Source organism: Schistocerca americana, chromosome 6 (assembly GCF_021461395.2).
Source record: "Schistocerca americana isolate TAMUIC-IGC-003095 chromosome 6, iqSchAmer2.1, whole genome shotgun sequence".
Lineage (NCBI taxonomy): Eukaryota > Metazoa > Arthropoda > Insecta > Orthoptera > Acrididae > Schistocerca > Schistocerca americana.
The window spans coordinates 546,982,522-547,000,466 of record NC_060124.1 but is presented as its reverse complement, the minus strand read 5'-3'; positions in this window follow the sequence as shown (position 1 = coordinate 547,000,466).

Below are 17,945 nucleotides of genomic sequence, written 5' to 3'. Positions count from 1 at the left end.
CAGATGTGATGCCAGCTCCATCCACTGACCTACCAAGGCTTCACTGCAACCCTCCCACGACACGTCCACGTTGATACCCGTGCCAGAGGTGGGCATACCGGCTGTTAGGTAGATGGTCATAATGTTGTAGCTGATCAGTGTAGTTTCTACGTTAAAGTATAGACAGTCGTTAATGAGTGAAAAATGTATGCTGATAGCTTCAAATGTTGATTACCTTTTAGTTCCTGCGTGGGTAGTGCCATATTACTTGTGGCTCACTGTGTTGAATAGTAGATGTCGGGATTCTGGAGACTACTTTGTTGTCCTTAGGAGCAGTGATTTGTAGTCACTCTAGTCTTTTGAGTGTTATCATTAATGTCATTGATTTTCCTACTCTTTTTAGAATTATACTTAGTGTCAATGATATTTCTGTTAAACGTAGTTGGCAAATGTTAATGTTGCACAAAACAGTTTCTTCCATATCCATCGACGGAGAGGTAATGACAGATGCAGCTCGCATCGGGGACAGACTCGAACGAGTTTTATTCCGAAGAACCTTCCATTTGTTTCCATTAATCTACTAAGAGGAACCACCGAAATGTAGATCTTGTTGGTCGGAAGAGAATATGAACCACAGTCAACCCCAATGCGAGTCGTCTACATTACCACAACGCCGCCTGTTGCAAATAAAACAAATAACGAGACTTGTTATATAATCAATCCAAAGGTTTATTCGATTGGTAACTGTGGTTTCAGGTGGTATTGGCCGCGGTATCGCGGTCGCACATTTTAGCAGGCAGACGGTCTTCTCCAGACGTCGCGTTGGTGGCCACGCGTCAGCACATTCAGCGTCTGGCATGGCGGCTCTCAAGAGCTGCGCGGTGTGATGTACAGACCTCCTAGGTGGGCGCGGAGGACACCGGAGTGATCTGCAGACAAATATAAATTTCTAAATTATAAACGTCGCCCTATTATGGTGAGTTGATATAACAATTGCAAAGGAAAGTGCTACATTATCATAGGACCACATGTTAATAAATGGTCATATTCTGTATCCATTGAAGGGATGGTTCTATCGCGCCAACTCATGAACCCTAGAATACTAATTATCGGAAATATGAAAATTACCGACAGTGAATGTTTGCCTATTTACTCCTCCCGGAGTGTTATCTATTGTGGTGAAATGATTTACTAAATTATTGCATCATGATGGAAGATAGTTGTTACAAGGGTCAGAATATTTGTGAGTAAGTCAATATCTCACGCAAACGCATGTATTATCCTCACCTGAACTATATTCATTATGGAATGGAGAGAATTGTGACTGTTGCTAAATCCATTCATACCAAAATAGTAGAGTTTCTTAAAAAAACTTGTGTAAATGTTCAGTTCAAATTCGGAGAGCTTCAAGGATAAATACGGGACAGAAAAATAAACGATCACGCCGCATAAGAACTGGGATTAAAATACCAAGTATAATCGTGGGAGGCTGAAGGTGAAACTGCGCTGAGAACTTGATAACTGTTATGGGCGGGAGGGGACGTAGGAGAACGTTTTCTGAAAGGCTCTCCCTCATCTGAAAGTGTAGGCAACGGTATTGAATGTACCACTGATTCTTGAGTTTAAGTATATCCTACCAATACTAGAGCTAAAAGATACGTGTGCCGCGAAAGGATTTTGTATCTGATCAGAGTTCACAATTAGTATAAAAGAACAGCAGACTATGGGTATCGAGAAAGTTTATGGGTCGACCAAAGAATTTTGTAGCCATGGTGATATATCTAAACTGACACCATTTCAGTTATATTAAAAATCGTAAAACTCTATACTCGAATAATATCTTGTAGATTCCCCTTCTGAAGGGAGCTACCATCTGATCATGAAACGAGAAATATACTTAGAAACCAAAATCTGTTGTCCTTTACAGAGATCGAAGTACCACTCACCGTAACAGCACCGCCTTAATCCTCCTCCAGCAGCCGTCTCTGCAGCAACTCCACGAAAAAGGCGTCCAGTGTGAACTGACGCTCCTGTTGGAAAAGGTCTTATTACTTTCATGTTATCTAACACGTGAAGTGATTCACAATTTGTGCTAGTTCCTGTCATATAGAAGTATAACGAATTGTAACATTTACCACAAAATAGCACGGTGCAGGTATCGAAATTAAGAATATAGTAATTCAATTTAGTATCCAACTAACACAATCGTTTCACATCTCAGATACTATTAATACTTACAAGTAACTAATATCCCATTATCTTTAACATTTTCTGTGTACGACTGGTTAATGGTGTGCTTCTGAGGTTATGCCGTGTTGTTGTTCCTGCTTTACGGTCAACATGTCAACAAGTGACCGAGCCATTTTCTTCAGATCGTGAGACGTTTCCTGACTGATATGAGTCAAGCAGAGAGTACATTACCGCAAAGTTCGCAGCACGTGAAGTTGATGGCTGGGACGTCCGTTGAAGTATTGTGCACAAAATGAACACAACAATTCGGCCTAACACCCGGAAGCAGACCAGTAACTAGTACCATCTTCGAGAGTAAGTTATCATGTAATGAGAAAACGAAAAATTCACTTTGAAACCAAATGCTACTATTCCTACTACTGTTGTAATTTACACTCACCGAAACAGAAAAGGCTTCTTTCTCTTCCTGCAGCCGCTTCTGCAGTATCTCCTCAAAAATCGAGTCCAGGGTGAACTGACACTCCTGTAAGGAAAAGAACGTATTAGTTTGATTAGTCGTAGAGCATGCTTGGTAATTCAGAGATAGCTCTAGTTCTTTACATATACATGTGTTACAAATTCATACATTTATTTCGAATTTTTGGCCTATAGGCAGTGATAGTGAGTATTCACTGACTATCGGTAGTATCAGCTAGAAATCTGTTCTTCCGACATTCACTAGCATTATCCTACGTATTATGAGTTGAACTGGAATGACAAAGGCCTACAATGCAACTCCTTGAGCCACGGTCTTTTTATTGCGAGCTCCTCCTCGATCTTTGTCTGTAAAGAAAATTAAATGGGACTGTAACAAGTTTTGCTAACAGTTCCTGTTTCTCTGTTCTCTGACTACACTGTACATTTCCTTTGGTCAGTCTCATATTAAACACGGTCAGCAGGAAAATGGTTGGGCAACCAGATGGTCTGCAATGTCGTCTTCAACCATTCGATCGCGTTGGCAGCATATTTAGTGCGCCTCTGCCCCTAGAATATTTTTCAGCATAATTCTTTTCAAATGGAGAGGGATGTTACCTTTCGCAAGCATCTGTCATAGTTATTTGCTCAGTGTTAACAAAGACCACACCCAATTTACCGGAATGATAAATGGTTAGAATCAAACTGTCCATGTTTGAGGTCAGTGTTAAGTTTAATGGGCTTCAATACAATTGTCAGAATTGTTTAAACAGCATTCAGGTTCGATTATCAACATTAGCTTACCTAATGCGACAAGTCCGGATATATTTTGGTAATAACACGGAGGAGAGGATCTAGGGCCAGTGAGATCCAGGGGAAAGAGCCAGCATAATGAAGCAAAGGAGCCCTGCAGAGAACACAGCGAGAGTCACAGTGTGAGGTTACCCTGCAGGTCAGAGAATATACGACTCTGACATGCTAAAGGCTTTTTCTAAGGGCATCATACTCAAGTTTTAGAATGACGACTATTGTGAACTGATGAGTGACTAGCACATCCCACTTCGCTCCAGTGATCAACAAATCCATCCATCCATCAGTGACATTCATTGCCGCCGGTATTTTGTATCTGATCACGATCCAGAAGAGCAGTATGCTAACCACATGCTCCCCCATACAGTGACGTCTATCGTCTGACGATGGCGAGGCGATCGATCGGTACCTTTGGAACTTCAGAGGTATGATTGGACGGAGTTAGGTAGTTAGGTGGTATTTTATATAATCGTCACAATCATCACTCGTGCAGAGATGCCTATCTAAGACGTGTTATTTACAATGACGTGTCACATGGGATGTTTATAGTAAAAAAAATATTCATTTACAGTAAATCGTGACAGTCTGACCGCGTTATGTACAATCAGTTTGCTCCCAGACTTTACTGCTTTGCGTGCTATGTCACTGCAATACAACGTGGCTCACCTTTACAGTACCCCGAACAGCGACCAAGTTGTTCTCCAGTCGCAGACCCTTGTCTTTTTCCCCTCCCAAACACCGGGAGAAAAACTTCTTCATGTGGCAGAACATTGCTGTAACGATAACAAACAGTACATTAGACATGACCAGACAGTGTCTACGAGTAAGTTTTGCATCAATGTCTCACAACTCGATCGCAAGAAAAACGTGAACCGTGACGACATGTCTGTAACCTTAGCATTTGTAAAAAAGCAGCTGCTTGCATCAAAAACGACATGTACAGTCCATATAATTGATTGAGCTTATACATTTTTTACTAGTCGAGAATTAATTATTTAATTTTGTGCCAGTAATTCGTAGAGCATGAATCAAAACAATAACAGTTATTCGAAGTTAAGCAATTGCATGTTCATTAAGTGGTACTTTTACTCTGAAGAGAATAAATTTGTTTTGATAGCAACTAGCTGAAGGCCTATCTATTAGGCTAAATTTAATTAGCAAGTCTTTATAATACTAGAATAGTTTCAGATATACAGCTGCTTCGCCGGCCGGTGTGGCCGTGCGTTTCTAGGCGCTTCAGTCTGTAACCGCGTGACCGCAACGATCGCAGGTTCGAATCCTGCCTCGGACATGGATGTGTGTGATGTCCTTAGGTTAGTTAGGTTTACGTAGTTCTAAGTTCTAGGGTACTGATGACCAGCGATGTTAAGACCCATAGTGCTCAGAGCCATTTGAACCACTTTTTATACAGCTACTTCAGATATTACAACTTCAGATTTTGTCATCTATTACAGCATGATATGCGGAATATCTTCCCTTGGGCCGGAACAAGAATTTGTTTTTTATGTGTGTTGGTGGTGGGATGATGTTACTAATTAATAAACTACGCTACAATCTGATGGCAATACCTTCTGCGGAATATGACGAGAATACGATTTTTACGGCTATCCTTATTACCGAGTCAGTATATTCTCTCAGGGCTGCACTGTCCCTTCTTTGTGTCAGTCATCGAGAACCCTACATCTGAATTACACTTCATTGCCATGTGAGCTAAACAGTAAAGTGTACGACGTAATAACTATATCTGTGGTTGAAATTTACCCACCGGCTTCTACATGAAGAAAACTTAAAAATAGCTTATAAACAGCTAATAGGTTTAACATTTGACAGTGCTCCAAGATATTAACTGTACTTCCTGAAGTGACAGGAAAAGATAATATTTTTGCTACAAATCCATGTCGACTCAGTATGACACTACACAGCCGGAACCTGTTTACGACTTTTCTTTTTCACCGATGGCAGAAGATAAAAGCATGAACCAACGATAGGACATACCGTATGTTTGTGTAATCGAAAAGGAGAGTGATAGGTGACACCATTCTATTTGTGAAACTAAGCTATAAATTTGAGTATACATGATTTCAGCAGTTGAACATCGGCAAAAACTCAGTGAGGATATCTCTCTCTACAAGGCAAGCATTCTCGCAACTTTCTGAAGTTGCATTACATATTAAAAAATGTACTGGAATGTAAATCGAGGACTGTTTTCCTTTTCCAATTCAGTCCCATTACTAGTAACATTTTGCGAAGTCACATCACACTATTTCGTAATGCTACAGTCTCCCGATACTTCTCCACTACATACATAGTCATCTAAAAGCTTATTCTATGTTCTAATTGCAGATGTATACTGAAAATAAATACGTGACAAATCAATGGCTCTTGCCTCTTGGTGGGTATAGTCTATATACCTCGCTTCTGAAACAGAGCGTTCGCTTCATTCAAAGCTTCTAAAGCTCCCCAAGAACTTGTTCTCGAAACACAAAATCCAACACTATAAGGCCTGAATCAAAATTATAGAATCTTTTACTCAAGAACTCAAGAAACTAATTCGTTTCGATACTTCAACTACTCCAGAGAATACGGAAATCATTATTATGCAATGGTCCACCACAGTGAAGCTGATTTTTGTTAGCAAACCCTGCGATCAACATTAGGCTGCAACCTCGATAACTGCAGAGAACAACGTTGTACTGGAACGTCGATATCAATGGTTAAACAAGAACTGCAATGAAAATTTTCAGTAATTTGAATCTATGTAAGACGAAATAATCATGTTTTAGCACCGACAAATATGCAGCGGAGTCTTGAATGTTGAAAACGTCCGTACAGTTAATAAACTCCCAAGTGATCTAATAGTTAACAATAATCAGAGATAGTGCTTTAATTTCCTTAAGCAACAGGGAAGTAAGAATCTCATATTATGGTGCCAAGTCAACTCTGTATAACTCTACACAGTTGTAACCAGATTCCTACGTGTTTTCCTCTTCGCAGACGGAAGATAATACTAGCAGTACATCCCTGCAACGATCATAGGCAATATGTAAGTGTAATCGACGAAACAGGAATATCGGTTACACGGTTTTCATTGTGAAAGTAAAAATTAATGTAAATAGAGACCGCTCCGACTCTACCACAACAATCACAGAAAACTTTTACTAACAGTCCGATTATATTATTGGAGAAGGCGATAACAAGATAGACTATTATGGTCGAAAACAAAAATAAAAAATATTTTGTAGCGGAGGCGTTGTGCAGCCTTAATGAATGTTAACAACTGTATTGTGTAGTAGACAGATACGACGGTACGTTTCATTAGGGACCATCGAATTTGGTCTAAAATCAGACCATTATCGGTCCCGAAAGCCGTCTCAGCTATGCTTTCGCGTATATTGCAATGGCAGTTATCAATCGTAGATAGCTCGACCATTGGTATTATCTGTACAGACATTACATTGGTAAAAATGTCTATGAAGTTAAATGGACATAATGGGCATGACAAGTTAATGTCAATGACGGAACACTGTACATCCGGAATTTCTATTCCTATTACGCAAGTTCATAGCTGAGATCGTTTTTAGGCTTGATGACGGTCTGATCCTCGACCGAAACATACATTCTCTCATAAAATGTACCGTTATAGCTGTGATTGCATAATGCAGTTCTTTCGAAGAGCATATAAAATGGAAGTAACGTGACTGCTGCAGAAACTGACTGGGCAGAAAAAAAAGTAAAAGTTTATAAAGCTAAGATCATTATAACGAAAAAGTCGAATAATATCTTACACAAATTCCTCTAGAATAAACTCAACGGAAATATAACGAAAACACAAAATTTGATTCCATAAGTTAAAAAATTATGACTAACATTACTACTCGTTCCTCTCAGGACAACTTCTACAATGTACTTAGGTTCACGGCTAACACCACCGTAGACAGTTCTCCCATATTACAAAAATAGCTAAAGAATTGCATCAATCAACATGATGAAGATTATCATTAATCACTTCACTCACAAAAATTTATCTTCTGCTCTTAAGGTACTGCCTAACCTCACTATCGTATATCGTTCGAAACACAGAAAGAAACAGTTAAATATATGTCAGAAAAAAAAGAAACAATAATCGCTAATAGTTTCTCCATTGATAATATAACCTGTGGCCTCAAGTTACCCCCTCCCCCCAATAAACAACACCATCGTATATCACGACATCTTTGGAATAAAGAGCATATTTTACGAACTTTGTAAATTAGAATAGTAACTAACACAAACACAGATAGCATTTAATAACAGACTGCTTACACGCTCTGCAACGTAAAGTCATGACGTCAAGAGGACGTCATGGGTGAAACCACACGCATAGAATCTGAAAGACCACTTGTCAAAGTTGTCACTGTTGAACTAAGCTGTTACTTTGAAAATACATGATGAAAGCACATGAACTTAAAAAAATTAAGTGTAGAGGTCTAACTCTACAATAACCACCTGACGTTTGAAACCCCATAAAAAATTAAAACGAAATGCGATTTCACGTTATTACTGTTAAGGACTTCATATTCCGTAATCACACCACACTCCTTCACATGCTTCAATTTTCCAGTACTTCTCCACTAATACACATTCATTTATTAGCTTTTAAGATATTCTCACTCGAGATGATTGTGTATACTCAATAAATATACAAAGTTAAATCAATAGCTCATACTTACTGCGGGTCCGATGCAGCTGGCCTCCGAAGCTGGGCGTTCGCTTTGCTGAGAGCTTCTAAAGCTCCTCAAGAACTTTAAAATGTTTCGCTAGATGTGCTCGAAACACAAAATGCAAGACTGCAATAATTAATTCACAACTGAAGCTCCTTACGCTCAATAACTCGCAGAACGAATTCGTATGGATACTTCGAGTACTCCAAAGAATACGGAAGTAATTGCTACGCAACGTTCCACAACGGTTTACGTGAGATGGCCTTCTTGTTTACATACCCAATGTCCTCCCCTGGTAGCTGAGTGGTCAGCGCGACGAAAGTCATACCTAAAGACCCGAGTTTGTTTCACGAATGTCTCGGGAGATCTTTCTCCGCTCAGGGACTGGGTGTTGCGTTGCCCTTATCATCGTTATTTCATCCCCATGGACACGCAAGTATCCGAAGTGGCGTCAACTCAAAAGACTTGCACCAGTCGAATGGGAGGCCCTAGCCACACGGCATTTCCATTTTATCAGTAAACCGAAATCCCAGTAAAGCAATAACGTTTAGCAACAGGGATATAAATGTTAGACAACCACTGAAACAAAATATTATATAAGTCAATTGTACATTTCAACTTCTCATAAAATAGCATCGAAGCATAACGACGTCGAATGCTGATGCCCTCGATCCCGCTTTTAGTTATGTGTTGAAATGTTATGTCACGCGTAAAAATTGATTCCTTCAGCGCATGTGACTTCCACCAGATTCGACGTCCGTTTGTGTGATTCCACTAATTGTTTTCTAGTGTAGTGATTTTCTATATTGAAACCTGGTTGTCAAGGGAAGGCCGTAATCATTTACTATTGGTTGCCTTTAACAGTTACACACATTTATTATTAAAGAAGTAGTTCCATACTCAACAATAAATTAAAAAATTTCACCCTTCATTAAAGAAGGCATAAACGACAGTGTAAATAAAAGTGTTTTCAGTGCGTTACAATTTAGCAAATCACCATAAAATCGTGATACTGATAACGTTTAAAAAGAAAAAAACAAGGCACTGTGATGATGACTGAAGGCCTTACACTCCAAGAAAGACAGTAAATTAAGAATGTTTAAGAACTCGCTGCAATTACAACTTACAGATATTAAACGTAAGAGCCCACAAACACAGTAGAAGGTATCAGACGCCACGAATGGCAGAAAATAAGGTTTTAGGGCTTACTGCTAAAACAGAAATATCGAATTAATTTTTCAGAGCAAATGACCACAATCATGACTGAAGGCCTTACACGCCAGGAACGGCAATTATATAAAAATTTAGAAACCTGCTGTAAAACAGCAAATAAAAGCAAAGGTTAATTAAAAGAAACAAGCAATTGACCACGAAACAGGTGAAATAATATGATGGTAATCTTGTAACACAACCCTTACACTGATACAGTCTGGCCTGCAACGGAGGGTGGAAACCTTCAAACAGCACCAACGCAAGCACCAGCACGGCTCATATACCCTTCGATTAATCTCCTCATCGCGAAAATGGAAGACTTGCCAATGCGACGCATCACATGCCTCATACAAATTTTTATTGGCCTCGTCCATGTTTTTTACTACTTTGTTAATACAATCAAGTTATAAATTGACCGAGTGTCCTTTTTACACAGGGTGGTCCATTGATAGTGACTGGGCCAAATATCTCAAAAAATAAGCATCAAACGAAAAAAAACTACAAAGAACCAAACTCGTTTAGCTTGATGGGGGAAACCAGAGGGCACTATGGTTGGCCCGCTAGATGGCGCTGCCATAGGTCAAACGAATATCAACTGCGTTTTTTAAATAGGAACCCCCATTTTATTACATATTCGTGGAGTACGTAAGGAAATATGAATGTTTTGGTTGGACCACTTTTTCGCTTTGTGATAGATGGCGCTGTAATAATCACAAACGAATAAGTACGTGGTATCACGTAACATTCCGCCAGTGCGGACGGTATTTGCTTCGTGATAGATTACCCGTGTTAAAATGGACCGTTTACCAACTGTGGAAAACGTCGATATAGCGTCGATGTATGGCTATTGTGATCAAAATGTCCAATGAGCGTGTGCTATGTATGCTGCTCGGTATCCTGGACGACATCCTCCAAGTGTCCGGACCATTCGCCAGATAGTTGCGTTATTTAAGGTAACAGGAAGTGTTCAGCCACATGTGTAACGCCAACTACGACCAGCAACAAATTATGAAGCTCAAGTAGGTGTTTTAGCTGCTGTCGCCGCTAAACCGCACATCAGTAGCAGACAAACTGCGCGAGAATCGGGACTCTTAAAAACGTCGGTGTTGAGAATGCTACATCAACATTGATTGCACTCGTACCATATTTCTATGCACCAGGAATTGCATAGCGACGACTTTGAACGTCGTGTACAGTTCTGCCACTTGGCACAAGAGATATTACGGGACGATGACAGATATTTTGCACTCGTTCTATTTAGGGACGAAGCGTCATTCACCAACAGCGGTAACGTAAACTGGCATTATATGCACTATGGCGCCATCTCTCACAAAGCGAAAACAGTGGTCCAACAAAAAAATTCATATTTCATTACGTACTGTACGAGTATGTAATAAAACTGGTGGTTCCTATTTTAAAAAACGCAGTTGATATCCGTTTGACCTATGGCAGCGCCATTTAGCAGGCCAACCATAGGGCCATCTGGTTTCCTCCTTCAAGCTAGACAAGTTTAGTTCATTGTAGTTTTTTCGTTTGACGCTTATTTTTTGAGATATTTGGCCCGGTGACGATCAGTGGGCCACCATGTATATTTTAATTGAAGTTCTCCTAAAAAGAATCATTTTAAAAGGCGAACTTCAAAATAAGCTAGGCTGAGTTTGAGAACAGAGGCCCAACATGCTGCCTTGAATGGTACTCTTCCGTTCTGGAACTTTTCCTTGAATTCCCAGGCGAAAGGATACTAGCCGGAAGGTAAGATGCTGCATAGATTCTCCGTAAGGTCACCAATGCGATGTCGAGGCAGGTGTGGAGGCAGTGGAGGGAGGAAGCCTCCTTGTCACCGAGTCCTGCCTGCTGTTTCGACGTCCTAGGCTACCAACTTCAGGTCAAGCTTGATCAGATCACAGCAGGAGCTTTTCGCAGCAGCTGGCGTCATACTAAATTACCCACGGAGCTGATGCAAATCGTAACTATAGGTACCTGTCGTTAGATAAGATTAGAAAAGTCTACATTTCAATAACATTGGTTTGTAGCATTATGTTACAGTCTGTTAAGCAGCAAATCTCCTGCTCACTCTCCATTGCCACCATACGCCTACCGTCATATCACTCAGTTATCCTTTCAAAGCGGACGTCCTACAATACAGTACCGTGCAGTGGAGAGCTTCACTCTTTATCACAATGCATGCATATTTCACGTTGGAATGCAACAAGTAATTTTTAACGTTCAGAAAGTAAGTATCAGTCTAGGCCACAGGGTTCTATCCGAGGTTTGTCAGATGCATTTTTTTTTTTTTTACATTTACCGCTTCTTTCAAGTTCGACAATGATTTCTGTTAATGTGATAAATGCGAGGTTAGTTTATGGCTTTTATTCCATGTTAAACTGCAGAGCCAGCTGTAACAGACTCGCTAAATCAATTAAGAGAATGGAGGAAGCAACACTTCCAAACTACTACGGTGTTCGAACCAGCTTTCGTATTGATGATTCGAGTTTTACTAATACATTTATACATTACATTGATTATCCTTGTATACTTCAGTAATATTTTTAAATACATTTGAGTGATTAGCTGAGTATACACTCCTTTCCCCTCAGAGCGAAGGAATAAAATTGCGCTAAACAAAATTTCCTTCTTTTTAGATTAAATAACACAATGGGATTTTGTGTTAGATAACACTCTGGAAAGCATAAAAAAATTTTTATTCCTTATCTTCTTTTTCCTAAAAACATTAAATCTGTCGTACAAGACATACTGTTGTTGTTGTTATGGTTTTCAGTACGAAGATTAATTTGATGCTGCTCTCCCCCCCCCCCCCCCCCCTACTCTCACATAGCTGCAAAACTACTGTAAATTGCATCCAGAAAAACCGGTTGTTGTCTCAGGAATGGTCCTATCAACCAATCCCAGATATATCCTGGTGTAAAACATGTGGAAACAAAATACATTATCTGTCGCCTAAAGGGACACTATTTTTTTTTCTCAGTTGTCGAAGTCCGAAACTTCGTGTCATAGCTGCCAAAAGGCGGCAGTGTCTGACGACGCAATAAATGCATCAGCTTCTCTTTAAGGGGACCTGGACGTGCACGGGCTGCATTTTCATAGCTCGCTCTCAGTGCACATTACCCTTCATCTACAATGAATAACATTAACTCAAGCTGTATAAGGATATTTATTGAAATATCTCCTACAGTTTAAGAATTACAGTATTTTGCCTAATGGGTGTTTTTATAATACACTTCCCATTCAGGTAACATTTTCGGTCCATCAGCAGTCTAATAGCATTCAGACTGAGACAGACTGCTGTCAACTTTCACAGGAACACATTATGCCTCTCGTTTTGCAGTTTGGAGTATATCTGAGGAAATAGGAAAACCCTTATTATACCACATTATTATTTTGTCTAAAATATACCGCTAAAATTACACACAGAATGACAAACGTAGATCATTTCTGCGATGTATTACGCACAATAAAAAGATGCTATCCCATTCTTCACTTGAGGGAAACTTGGTGAACATGGATGAAACCATTGAGAAGTTATATGTACCTAATGTTCTGAAAACGTAGTTTCGAGAAAATGAGAAAAGAATATTCACAGTGTTTTTGACGCACCGTATGCCTCTTTCAGAACATTCCAGCAGCATAATCTTCCTGGCCAGCTGCTTCTTTATCATCTGTAGACTTCTTCAGGGGCCTTTTCCTTACACTGGCTTCCACAGCTTCAACTACTCGCTGGCGATCTATGGCAGTCAGAGCAGCTATCCTATTATTTCCTGGCTGGATGCCTAATTTGTCCATTACTTTTATCCTGATGGTTACACCATCATTGAAACACATGACAGCATCCATCGCACCCATTTTGAGTACTGTCCATCCAACAAACACTGTTTTTGGCACTCGTTGCTACACGCAGATATTGAAACCCTCATTAGGGTTTTGCGTACGGCCATGTAGACATTTGCTGAGTAATTTTGTATCTGAAAGGTCCCTGCATATTGGCTTTATTGTTTCCATGACTGTGGCAGGCAAGACATGTATCTGGTGCTATTCCTTGCCTGTCGCATGAGCGTGGCTGGTTTGCAGACGTTTGTTCAAAGAGCGTTTAAGACCAAATCAACAACTGAAAAGTAGATAAAAAAAATTTTGTAAAACGGGATAAAATTGCCTTTCACATGGTGACAAGAATTGTTTTCGAAAATTTCAGACATTTCTAGTCCATGTCCACTTAACAATTAGACATATCAAGTACAGTTTTTTAAAAATTAAAGAAAATACGACGCAACAAGAAGGAATTATACCAATGGCGCGGATATCAGTAGATGTGATGTTCATGTACAGACAAATGAAGGAGTCCCATTTCAAAAACTGAAGGGATTATTCACGAGAAAGAGCTACACAAATTGAGCAAGTCTGTAAGAAAATTATCTATATCTGGCGCTTATGCAAGTAGCTGTTCGGCTGACATTGATTGATAGACTTGTTGCATGTCGTCCAGAGGGATGTAGTGCCAAATTCGGTCCATTTGGTGCTATAGATGCGCAAAATTCAGAGTCGTTTGTAGGGCCCTGCCCATGTTGTTGTTGTTGTGGTCTTCAGTCCTGAGACTGGTTTGATGCAGCTCTCCATGCTATTCTATTGTGTGCAAGCTTCTTCGTCTCCCAGTACCTACTGCAGCCTACATCCTTCTGAATCTGCTTAGTGTATTCATCTCTTTGTCTCCCTCTACGAATTTTACCCTCCACGCTGCCCTCCAGTACTAAATTGGTGATCCCTTCATGCCTCAGAACATGTCCTACCAACCGATCCATTGTTCTAGTCAAGTTGTGCCACAAACTCCTCTTCTCCCCAATTCTATTCAATACCTCCTCATTAGTTATGTGATCTACCCATCTAATCTTCAGCATTCTTCTGTAGCACTACATTTCGGAAGCTTCTATTCTCTTCTTGTCTAAAATATGTTTCACTTCCATACATGGCTACACTCCATACAAATACTTTTAAAAACGACGTCCTGACACTTAAATATATTCTCGATGTTAACAAATTTCTCTTCTTCAGAAACGCTTTCCATGCCATTGTCAGCCTACATTTTATATCCTCTCTACTTCGACCATCATCAGTAATTTTGCTCCCCAAATAGCAAAACTCCTTTACTACTCTAAGTGTCTCATTTCCTAATCTAATTTCCTCAGCATCACCCGACTTAATTCGACTACATTCCATTATCCTCGTTTTGCTTTTGTTGATGTTCGTCTTACACCCTCCTTTCAAGACACTATCCATTCCGTTCAACTGCTCTTCGAAGTCCTTTGCTGCCTCTGACAGAATTACAATGTCATCGACGGACATCGAAGTATTTATTTCTTCTCAATGGATTTTAATTCCTACTCCGCATTTTTCTTTTGTTTCCTATACTGCTTGTTCAATATACAGATTGAATAGCATCGGGGAGAGGCTACAACTCTGTCTCACTCCCTTCCCAACCACTGCTTCCCTTTCATGTCCCTCGACTCTTATAACTGCCATCTGGTCTCTGTACAAATTGTAAATAGCCTTTCGCTCCCTGTATTTTACCTCTGCCACCCTCAGAATTTGAAAGAGAGTATTCCAATCAACATTGTCAAAAGCTTTCTCTAAATATACAAACGCTAGAAACGTCGGTATGCCTTTCCTTCATCTTTCTTCTAAGATAAGTTGTAAGGTCAGTATTGCCTCACGTGTTCCAGTATTTCTACGGAATCCAAACTGATCTTCCTCGACGGTGGCTTCTACCAGTTTTCCATTCCTCTGTGAAGAATTCGCGTTAGTATTTTGCAGCTGTGACTTATTAAACTGATAGTTCGGTAATTTTCACATCTGTCTACACCTGCTTTCTTTGGGATTGGAATTATTATATTCTTCTTGAAGTCTGAGGGAATTTCGCCTGTCTCATACATCTTCCTCACCAGATGGTAGAGTTTTGTCAGGACTGACTCTTCCAAGGCTATCTGTAGCTCTAATTTAATGTTGTCTACTCCAGTGGCCTTGTTTCGACTTAGGTCTTTCAGTGCTCTGTCAAACTCTTCACGCAGTATCGTATCTCCCATTTCATCTTCACCTGGGTCCTCTTCCATTTCCATAATATTGTCCTCAAGAACATCTGCCCTGTATAGACCCCCTATATACTCCGTCCACCTTTCCGCTTTCCCTTCTTTGCTTATAACTGAGTTTCCATCTGAGCTCTTGATATTCATGCAAGTGGTTCCCTTCTCTTCAAAAGTTTCTCTAATTTTCCTGTAGGCAGTATCTATCTTACCCCTAGGGAGATAAGCCTCTACATCCTTACATTTGCCCTCTAGCCATCCCTGCTTAGCCATTTCGCACTTCCTGTCGATCTTATTTTTGAGAGGTTTCAATTTCTTTTTGCCTGCTTCATTTACTGCATTTTTATATTTTCTCCTTTCATCGATTTAATTCAGTATCTCTTCTGTTACCCAAGGTTTTCTACTAGCCTTCGTCTTTTTACCTACTTGATAGTCTGTTGCCTTCACTATTTCATCGCTCAAAGCTACCCATTCTTCCCCTACTCTATTTCTTTCCCCCATTCCTGTCAACTGTTCTCTTATGCTCTCCCTGAAACTCTGTACAACCTCTGGTTCTTTCAGTTTATCCAGATCCCATCTCCTTAAATTCCCACCTTTTTGCAGTTTCTTCAGTTTTAATCTACAGTTCATAACCAATAGATTGTGGTCAGAGTCTGAAACCTTCCAGTATCTTCAGGGTTCTTCCATGTATACAGCCTTCTTTCATCATTCTTGAACCAAGTGTTAGCTATGATTAAGTTGTGCTCTGTGCAAAACTCTACCAGACGGCTTCCTCTTTCATTTCTTAGCCCTAATCCCTATTCACCTACTAAGTTTCCTTCTCTTCCTTTCCCTGCTCTCGAATTCAAGTCACCCATGACTCTTAAATTTTCGGCTCCCTTCACTAATTCAATAATTTCATTTACCTCATTATATATTTGATCACTTTCTTCATCATCTGCAGAGCTAGTTGGCATATAAACTTGTACTACTGTAGTAGGCGTGAGCTTCGTGTCTATCTTGGCCACAATAATGCGTCCACTATGCTGTTTGTAGTAGCTTACCCGCACTCCTATTTTTTATTCATTATTGAACCTACTCCTGCATTACCCCTATTTGATTTTGTATTTATAACCCTGTATTCACATGAACAAAAGTCTTGTTCCTCCTGCCACCGAACTTCACTAATTCCCACTATATCTAACATTAACCTACCCATTTCACTTTCTAAATTTTATAACCTACCTGACCGATTAAGGGATCTGACATTCCACGCTCTGATCCGTAGAACGGCAGTATTCTTTCTCCCGCCCATAGAGCACCAAATGTTCTCAATAGCGGAGAGATCTGAAGACCTTTCTGACGAAGGTAGAGTATGGCAATCACGAAGACAGTTAGTAGATATCCTTCCAGTGTGCGGGTGGACATTATCTTGCTGAAATGCAAGTCCAAGATGCCTTGCCATGAAGGGCAAAAAATATCGCCAACATACCGCTCTGCTGTAAGGGTGCAGCGGATTACAACGGAAGTGGCCTTGCTATGAAATGAAATCACACCCCAAGAAATCATATCTGGTTGTCGGACTGTATGGTGGCCAACAGTCACATTGGTAGCCCACTTTTATCTGGGGCGTCTTGAGATACATCGTGGCTGGTCATCGGGCCTCAGCTAGAAGTCAGAATCATCACTGAAGACAATTCTGCTCCAGCCAACGCTCTCCCAGGCCGAATGTACCCAGCACACTGCGAACCATCTTCTGGTTGTACATACGTCGATGGTAGTCGGCTTAAGGGGCGCAATGAAGTCAGACTTTTGTCTCTCTAGGTCACCCATACTTATAAACTCTGTGTTCGGCGATGGTCCGCTCATTTTTGCCAGCATCGTTGAATAGTTGCGTGGTTTCCTATTCATATATCGATCGATTGGCCAATTACTCCAACCAGCTTCTTTGAACTCAACTACATTTCTTCTTTCAAATACTGTCATCTGCTGACATTGTCCACGAGCCTGTTTGCAAGGCATAGTTACTGTCAAACTGAGTACACGGAATGAAATCCTCAAATACTTTATGCGCTGGTATCATCATGACCCCTGTTTACTATTCTTGCCAGGTGTGCGGTGACATTGTGCTCCAGCAGTCACACATTCATTCATCGGTCGCCGAAGCTTGCAGTTCTTCATTTTCCGTAGATACCTCTGTGAATAACCATTTGTGACCAATTTGAGTCGTTTTAGTGTCTTAGACTGTATATTAGATGTTAAGAACGAAAGAGAAGCGGAATTCTTATAATAAACGTTTAGAATCAGAAATGTGTGCTAGTTACCGTCTACGACTCACTGAAAATGGTTACTTTAAAGCATTCAATTAGGCTCGTTTTCAGTCGTATTACAATGATCATGTCATCGTTGTGTACATGAAATACCTTTATGACGACCTGAACTCTGATGAGGACACTTATAATAATGTGTCTGAATTTTGGTGTAGGAACAGCTGCCGTTCTTCGTCAAATAATGAAACCAGATACGTTAGTGGTAT